Below are 9777 nucleotides of genomic sequence, written 5' to 3'. Positions count from 1 at the left end.
CGCGCAGCCGTCAGCAGCCCGCGCCGCCTCCGCGCGGCCCCGCCGACAAAGGAGCCGCGCCCCCGCGCCGCCGCCGCCGGAGAAGCCCCGCCCCGGCAAGGGCAGAGCGGGGGCGGGGCGCGTGCGCGCGGAGCCGGCTGCCCCGCCCGATTGGCTGCGCGCGGCGGGGCGGGGCGCTTGGCGGCCCCGCCCCGGAGCTGAGGGGGCGGTGCCTTACCGGTCCCTGTCGCGCCTACCGGCCCAACCGCCCCTACGTGTGTGTCCTAGGCCGGTGGCCTCCCGGTTGTCCCGTTTCCACGGCCTTAGGCTTTAGTCGAGGCGGCAGCCAGCGACGGGGCTGCTCCGTTACTGCCGTCCCGCTGCCCGTGCCCCGTAGGCGGCGCCGGCTGGGTGGCGTCCCGCGGGAACGTCCCGGCGCCGGGAGGCGTTACCGGTGCCTTTCTGGTCTCATCCCGACTCTGAGAAGGGAAGGACCACGGGGGAGGGGGAGGGGTGCGGCCTGCCCTTCCCTCGCCCCCGGGACCCCGGTGGCACAGCCGGCACGGAGCTCCCTCGCGGCCTAAAAGCGGTTACGCTTCCGAATTTGAAGGTTTTACATCAGTATGTTAATCTTCCTGTCACACCCACCTAAAAAAATGTTAATAACATAATGTAAACTAACTGCACTTCTATGTTTCCTGTGAAAAACGTTTTAAAAGAAATACAGCAGCTAGAAATACTCATTTCAACCCCAAAATTCTTTCAAGATACAGCTCCTAGCCTAAAACTTTGCATCAGCATGTAAAAGCTTTGTATTCCTACAAAACATTTATAGTCCAAATCATTTACCTCTGGAGTTTAAAAAAACAAACCAACCAAACAGGAAAGTGATAATACTGCTGTTAACAGGAGTTTGGCTGATTTTTTTTTTTTCTGTATGACAAAACGTCTACAGGAGAAAACTGCAGCAAAGCTGCAACAGAAAATTCTTTTTGAAAATCACTGTTTAAAAAAGCCTGAAGTACAGCTGCCAACAAATATTAAAGAACTGTACTGGACCTGTGACATGCTGTCACATGAGTGGCAATGAGCACATCTCTGAGGCTGGCTCCGGGCCTGATACAACAGAAATTTTATTTTATGTTTGTAGTTTAGTCTTGAACTCAGTTTGCTGCACCTACACATTGGGAAAAAAACATTGGAGGAGTGGCAGTTTTAGTAAGACTTTTGTCTATACTTACGTTCCAGCAAAATTAACCTAAAAGCAGTTGGGAAGAAACTTCTTTAAAGTTACTTCTACAAAACAGCTGTTTAAATGTTCATACTGTCTGCTAGCTCTGTTCCTGACTGTGATGCATTTGGTCAGTTCTTGGTGGGACTGGAATCTAGAGAGATTCATCTGTCAGGACAGCCCCAATAATTCTTCCCTGCCAGGCAAATTAAAAAGGCACGTCTTCCTTCAGGCAGAAAAAGACTTGCGCTTGTCATAGTTCCTCGCAGAGTAAAATTCTCCCTTGCAGCTGAAGGTCCAGTGGTCTTACCTTCTTGTGGGGCTTGTTGACCATCCCTACAGATCAGGTGGTATCCTAGTTGGCAAGTAATCTTGTCTGGAGTCTCACTAGTGCTTGATTTATTCAGCCTAATTGTTGAGGCCAATTTATTACAAGTTATGTCAAACCTGAAAATGGACTTCCAGATCCATAAAAGACCACACATGCTCTCGATAAGCAGTATGTTTTTGTTACAGATTTCTGAGTGACATGATTGCTGCCCATACCTTAAATGTAGACTGTAAAAACTGAAACATCTTTTGAAATGCCACACAGGGTAACAAATACATACTTCTATTCTGCGGAAAATCTGCCTGTTTAGGAGGTAACATAAGGAAGTCATGTGATTTAATAAATTTAACAGTAAAGAGGTACATCCTCACCTTAATCATTTGAAATGTGGTTCCCTTTAGTAATCTTTACAGTTAATCTCATACGACAGCGTCCACAGGTGACAATCTTAGGATAAAATTTTCCTTTTCTGAATTTTAAAACCAAATCTCTTTTACTTCATATTAACCATGACCTCCTCAGAGTAGATTTCTCGCACGTACTGTTTGAAGTGGGAGGTTGCAGCTCTGCCTCCAAGTACGATCAGTCCAAGTTATTTACTATCTGCTCTTACTGACCAACTTATCTCTGAGATTATCAGGGGCAGATCTCCAATGAGAGCTTCTGGGTCAAACAGACTAACAGAACTCTGGACTATGCTATTTTTCACGTGCAAACTGAGGAAATGAAAGGGGTTTAGTCACTTCTAATCTGTTTAGGCTCCACTTTTCCCACCTGGCCCAGGAGAATATCTTCCCACCCTTCCTTTAGCAGTCACCCTAGAGAGGGGAAACGATCTCAGAGCATCCAAGTGGAGAGGAGCATACCCTGTAATGGACAGAGACCCCATGAAGACAGCCCCTAAATGAACATAATGATCCATATTTGTACAAAATACCGTACTTCTCATTGTACTTCTCACTGTACTCGATTTCACAAGTCTTTCATAAATATTTATAACTTTGTATTCACTAACATACACAAGTTAATTAAAGACACTGAAAAAATCTATTCTGGGAATAGACCAGCTGTACCGTTTCTTTGTTGTTGTTGTTTTGCACTTCTCCTAAATCAATTGATTTGATGTAAAACTGTTGTGAGATTGAAATGACCAGTAGGAGCTGCTTAGTAAATGGGTTTTCTACCTCTTTTCCACTGGAAGCCCTACATGTCACATCTGGCTGCAGAAGCTTCACATTATTGCAATATTGCAACACAAAGTATTTTGCTTTCTGGTGATAAAACAAATGCTGACAGAGGTAATTGCTCCAGATAGCTCTGTATTTTCGCCGGGGCAAAAAGTAAAGACAAGAAAATAACTTCAACATTTTGATTCGAAATTACTCACATAAACCAAAAGAGGATGGATGCTTATTAAACTATTCTACAACTAAGATTTCCACCACTGGAACACATCATAGTTAGACTTCCAAGTGCAATGCTTGCTTCATGGATGCTACCATGAAATGAAAGCGATGCTGGAATGGATATATGAATTGTAGGCAAACAAAAATAAACTCATAATATAAAGTGCATATGGTCAAAACATTATTAGAAGTGTTTAAAATCCTGAATATTGATAGTGAGGGAACATCACTGAACTCTGATTACCATCTCTCCACACGAATACATTCTGAGCGGTTTTCTGGGTGCTGTGGGTATCTAGATGCTGTGAGTTACAATTATCAACTTTGTCTCTTACAGATAAATGTAAGATATACAGCTGTACAGGTTTGTTTGATCTAGTTTTCCTGATCCTAGGCCCAATGCCTCAACTATAAAACCATCCTTACTGCAGTCTCGTACACCAATTTCTCTTCCTGAAGACCACAGTCAACGTTCTCAGACAGCAGTGTGGCACTACCAGGACCAAAGCAACAGGAAAAGCACTAGACATCTGCTATCTCAGCAGGGCCCGAATTTCTGAGAGGTAAATTACATTTATGCCCTAGAAAGTATCCCTCAGATTCCCAGTTTGTCATGCCAGCCCTCTCCATCCTTACTACCGGTATTGTCTGATGAATAAAGAATCAAACAGCATTTGCAGTATCCTTTCCTGTGACAGTACAACCTATTGATTTGTTTTCTATCCCTCCTCCACCTCTATCTTGAGCCCAGTTTCCACGCAGGGCATGGGAACATACTCTTCGGTACTTGTGAGCATCCTGGGCTGCCCATGTGTGTGTTGTGGTTTCTGTGGAAGTACAGAGTTACTGAATTGGCTGATTTGCCCTTTTCCTTTTCTTGTTAGGATCTAAGTTATGTCTCAGAGGGTGAGTTTTGTTACCCTTTTCTCTCTGCACATTGTTTTCGGCCTATGCCAACCCATTACCAGCAGAGGTCTTCCTCCAGAGATACACAAAGACAAGACAAGATTTATTTTTTATATAAACTGTGACTGTTGCCAAAAGCACGAATGTTTTCTGTGTAGCACGACATCCAGATTTTGTTCCTGAATCAAGACCAAATCCATGCAACCAGGACCCTGAAACTACTTTTGGATATTTTTATTTTATTTTTTTTTTCGTCTTAACTGAGAAGGTCCAGACATAGGGAAACACAGACTCTTCTGCTATTCCAGAGTGTCCTTGTAACAGCAGGGGGCTCTGCTGTGTGTGTAGTAACAGCAGCTAGTAAAGAGGTCAGTGAATACACAAGGGAACTAGCAGAGAACTATGGCAATACCCTGCCTTTCTTTACAGAGCAAATAAACTAGTCAGTGACAGCTGTTCAACTATTCTAATACAAACAAAAATAGTTTCCTTACTGAATGCAAACAAGACAGTACTCGTAGCTAGACAACTGGTTACAAAGATTTACCAAACAGATACATATTTTTCTTGTTATTCTAATTTATTAACACATTAGTGTTGAGGTCTGAAAGTCCAAGACTTTCTTTGGCATCATTTCAGAGGTTTAATCCAGCCCTGAGAAAAAAAACCCAACAAATACCTTTTTAAGGGTACAGGTATTACCTCTCTTAAGATAGTCAATAATTTAAGTGGCACTTTGCAAGACCAAGCCTCATTTAAAATGTATTCTACACTGATTTAAAACAGAAAATAAGAAAGTTATGCCATTTCTCTGTTTTATGAAAAGCTACACATGACTTTCTAAGTGTCTGTTTCTGTCGTCTTTGCTGCAGTTGCAACAGAGTCCAGCTGACCTGAATGGTCAGAGATCTCAGGGCTCTTCCCCCCCTTAACTGGAAGGCAGTGTATATGCTTGCTACACCAACTTCTTGCACGCTACAGTGATTTTGGCATTTACTTAACAAGAAAAAAAAATCCTAAAGTAGGTACAATTCACATATCTAATCCACGTCAGATTTGGAGAGAGAAGCACTTCCTAAGTTCTATTTCCACTCACGAATACAGTTTGGAAGCGTTCTGCTCTCTGGCAACAGGAGTTCCCTGTGAGCTCTCCTGTGAGGGCTGACAGCCTCAGACTTGCCTAAGAGCTGACAACATGCAGCAAACTGAAAAACTAAAATCCTAAAAACCTTTGCAACCTTGTGTCAGAAAGGTTATAAAGTGCATCCTGGTTGAGTAACAACTTCCTCATTATTCAGCTATGTTCAGTGGGGGGGTTATTCTTCCCACAGGTAAAGTACTATCTAGAGAATGATTAAGTTACATCTAAAATACATGGGTATTCATACCAAGAACAGAATGTATCAAAGGAAAATTACAAATAGTAGGAACAGCCTGATGATAACATTTGCGATGTTACTGTGAATTAATTTAAGTCGTAATGTAACAGTATACAACTAGTAAGAGGAAAGTACTGTATAAAAATCAATGCATTATATAGACAAGCTTTAATCCGATTTTCTATGATTCTGGGTTTGGCAATTTTGGTAATCACAATATTCTGCAATACTTAAAACCGGTACTGTGCTTCTCATCAGTACATTTCAGAGTAGCTGTAATCTGAGTGCTCTCTTGGGTCCTTTCATAAGAAATCAAAGTTGCTCCTAACAAGTCCTTTGAGATCCTGTTACTCTGAACTTGGGCAAGTACAACATTTAAGTGGTACAAATGTTGGCATTGTTCTCCAAGTACAGCTAAATATTGAGCGTTTCCCAATTACAAAGCGTTTTTTTCTTCAGAATGTCGCTAGGCATCGGTGCCTGGTGGTTTCAGGAAGCCCACATTCAGGGTGACTCCCTGCCTTCAGCTTAGGTTTTGCACAGTAGAGCTTGCCTGAAAACAAAGACCATGCCACCATGGTAAGTATGCCAGCTTCTACCAACGCAACGTGACTGCTGGCTATTTCAGATGACTATGACAGTTCTGAGCCAGCTCAAAGTGTTCCTGCATCACAAGCTTCCCAGGTAATCAAGGCCCACTCTTGCTTTACAGTCATTGCAGCACTTCACCACTTGGGCAACTCAAAGTCAGCATCACCTGTCCACCGCAATCCACGGCGACAGTCTAATCAAAGTGAAACCCACTTCAGTAAACAATATTTTACATTTCTTTAAGAAGTCATATTTTTGATGCCTTTACTGTGCTTCTTTTTGTATTCAGAATGAAACATTTTAATGTGTAGCTCCTGTATTTTGGTAAGTTGCTATATTAGTAATGGAAAAATACCGTCCTTGAGCTTTTCCATTCAGCTGCTTGATTTTACTTGATTCTTAAAGCAAATGTGTCCAATACAGTGACCTTGTCCATATAATGTAACAATGAGTTACACTGTCGCTGAAACCCTCAAGGGGTAGAAATTTGGTGGGATGTTCCCTCTAATCAAGCTGAAGCATAACCTACAAAATTAGTCTTATGGTCCAGGACAACAGTGTTTTTCAAACAAGATCTATTTGCTTTGCAAAGCGAGTCAGCTTCAGACAAGAAGGCTTCCAACATTTTTTTTCTCACTATCAGGCCTTTTTCATGGGAAACTTTATCAAAATCCACATGTTGTTCTGCAATTTTTCACCAAAAACCTTCAGAGGAGTTTTATTTTAAATGTAGTGTGTATAAAAAATGCTTTGCAAAATAAAATAACATTATTTTCATAGAGCACCTTTTCAATTAATTCTAAGGAAGATAATTCAATAGACAATTTCACATGTTTCATTTCATTTTGAGTTTGTTTTTTGACCAGGAGGTTGGGCCTTTTTTTTTGCCTTTTTTTTTTTTTTTTTTTTTTTTTGCTTATCACAGGAGAATAAGAGCTGGTAAACATTAAGATATGAAGTCACTAAAGTGGCACTTTTTCCACTGACTGCACTGAGCTTTGGATCAGATCTTAAAGATTTATGTTCAGTTTGAAAAACAGTATGAACAGTAATTTCTCTGAAGATGCTCCTTATACTGAACTGCTACCATCCCACAGGAAACAACCACCCTCCATACTTGTACAATGCGGAATACAGAAAGGGTTTGCTCTTTTTGCCTAAAAAACCCAGGTTTTTTAATGTGGTTTCCATTTACTTAGTATCTTCAAAAAATCCTAAATACCTTTAACAACACTTTGACATTTTAAGCTATTAAGAGTAGTTTTGTGTCCAGTGCCTTTATTTAAATGAAACAGCAGGAAAAAATGAATGCTTAGTTACCACGTGCCATTATTGCAGTCATGGGGTTTAAACCATGCAACTATTCATGACAAAGCTTGCTGAAGGTCTGTCAAAACCACAGCACGTGATGGCAGCTGTTATCCAACTCTGTATCTACCTTTCTATGTATTTATGCATTTGCTGTTGTTCTGTATCTCTAACTCCTCACCATCAACATGAATCATTATTCTAGTTTTTTATGACTGCAAGAAAACCATGCCTTCGTGACTAAAGGTGGAATGCAAAACACGGGGATCAAGGAACTGCTGCGGGTAAGCAGTACTTGCCAACTTCTTTGTCTGACTCCTCTGAAACTTGTGTTCATATGATTTGTATAGGATACATCAACCGTCTATTGATCAAGCCAATGGATCACTACAGGCCAACTTGCAAAAGCTTACGTCTTCTCTGAAGGGTATAGCGTGAGGCTGTGATTATGTATGCTATCTGCAGTTCAACTAAGAGGGCAGGGGAGAGAGAAAGGAAGATTGCCCTAAGTAAATACAAAAAGATACTTCATCCTTAATAGGTCATTGCACAAGATTTTTACAAACATTCATTAACTTGTTTCACAGCTCATGAGGTAAGTTTTCTTTTCCTCATATGATACATAGATATGGCAAGTCACAGTAAATCGAAGTAGCATGCACAAAACCAGTCACACCGACATTGGAGTGGAATGCTGACTCTTCTGAAGTCATCAGAAGCTTTGCCGCTAACTTCAAAAAGCAAAAAGGCATAATTTTGCCTCAACATTGCAAGTTCATCATATGCTATTCGCTTTCCTGAAAACTATCTGTATTAAAGTAACATTTGGAAATACATTTATCACAATTAAAGCAACAGATACTTCTTCTGTAATCCAAACACCACTTTCTGCTACACTGAACATGGAAAGGCTCTTTTTTCAACCCATTTATTTCCTGTGTGCATTTCCAAACTTAGGAAATTAATCAGACTATTAAACTTCAAGTTTGCAGACATTCATTCAAATGTTTTACTGAAATGTACGCTTTGGCTTGTGCAACACGCATTTCAAGATTGTTAGCCTTATTCCAGTGCTGCCGTGCTACGTTATGAGCTAACATGCAGCATTACAGAATTTGCAAACAAGGTCTGAAGTTTTGCCTGGATTGTCAGCTAGAGGCAGAAACGGAGATGTCAGGCAGCCTGGACCTTTACTTCCTGAGGGGATCCATCCGAGATACTGTGGCAATGCTGGCTGGAAACTTTCTGCTTCGCCAGCTCTTTCACGGGGGCATATTGGGGGTGGAACAGTAGCATGTGGACCAAGAGCAAAGGTTAATTTGTGTTCTTCCCCTAGCAAAATCCTAGCTTCCAAATCCGTTGGACTTCGATTTTTAATAGGCTGGGTAGCATTTCAACCTTGATTTCTAATGAAACCTGAAATACACTCAGATCAAGATGTCTGGGAAGTCAGCTTGTATACACTGAATGTAAATAGTAGAATTTAAAGTAAGTTGAACATTTCAGGTGATCAGACTGAAGCTTGCTGCAAAATCAGTTCTGGTTTACTTTTTGTGGCAAATTTGACCTTGACAAGTCTTACCACAGCTTGAATTTTTTTCTTCTGAACAACATTTTATCAAACCTGGAAAAAAAGCACCATAACACCGCTTGTTAAAAAGCCAGATTCAGGGAACACTCAGCTTTCCAGATACATGACTGATGACAACTTTAAAGGAAAAGTGTCAAAACACACAGGCTCCAAAATTTGACATTTCAAAAGTGAAAAAGGTTTGAAATATGGAAAAAACCCACCCCACCTAAACCTGGTCTGAAGGAGATGCAGACTGCAGTGTCCTTTAAGCAGTTATTGAAGCTGCAAATAAACAAAAATGTCCTTCTTGGAACTTGAATTTCTGACATCTAGTGCTCCCCTGGGTCATTTTGTGAGGAGAATTTTGGTGGGAGGATAAGTAGGGCCAGACACACTCAGCTTTCAGAAGCTGAGCAGTAAACAAGAAAAAGTTCAATACAATCAGTACAATGACTGGAAACATGCAAAGTTTAATTCCTGAGTAAAACAAATGAGTTTTCTGTACCACCTCAGGACAGTCCCTTCAGCACAAAAAAAAAAAAAAAAAAAAAAAAATCCCATTTCTGTTATTCTGTTAGCTATGAATTGACTGAAATTCTCAAGTAGCAATTATTTTTAAATTAGCACAGAGCAAGAGCTAAAATATTGCACTTGAAATAGAATAAGGACTGGAACAAATGACTTAAGAAACTAAACAATAGGCCAAGCAGAAGTTTGTTAGAAAGAAGAAATAGTAAAGACAGGAAAAAGACTCAAGATATAATTGTATGGGACAAAATAAAATCAAACACAGCAAAAGCAGCTTGTTTCCTCTTCATCAACCAGGGAAAGATAGGAAAACACACAGAACAGAACCCAAGTCTCAAACAGTCTAATTTAGGCACCCAAAATAGGAAGCTGGTTTTCGATACTCTCTTAAGTCAGTGGCAAAAGAGAAAGTAAAAAGAAGGTTCTACAAAACAATTCACAAATAAGCGTGATTTACAGCCCAGGCTCTTACTCAGAGAGGTAACATGAGGTCATAGGAATATTCCTGAGTGAATGATCCCTTATTCCACTCTGAGCACAAACAA

Source organism: Falco cherrug, chromosome 14 (genome assembly GCF_023634085.1).
Source record: "Falco cherrug isolate bFalChe1 chromosome 14, bFalChe1.pri, whole genome shotgun sequence".
Lineage (NCBI taxonomy): Eukaryota > Metazoa > Chordata > Aves > Falconiformes > Falconidae > Falco > Falco cherrug.
The sequence above is the reverse complement of the archived record's forward strand: the minus strand, read 5'-3'. Positions refer to the sequence as shown.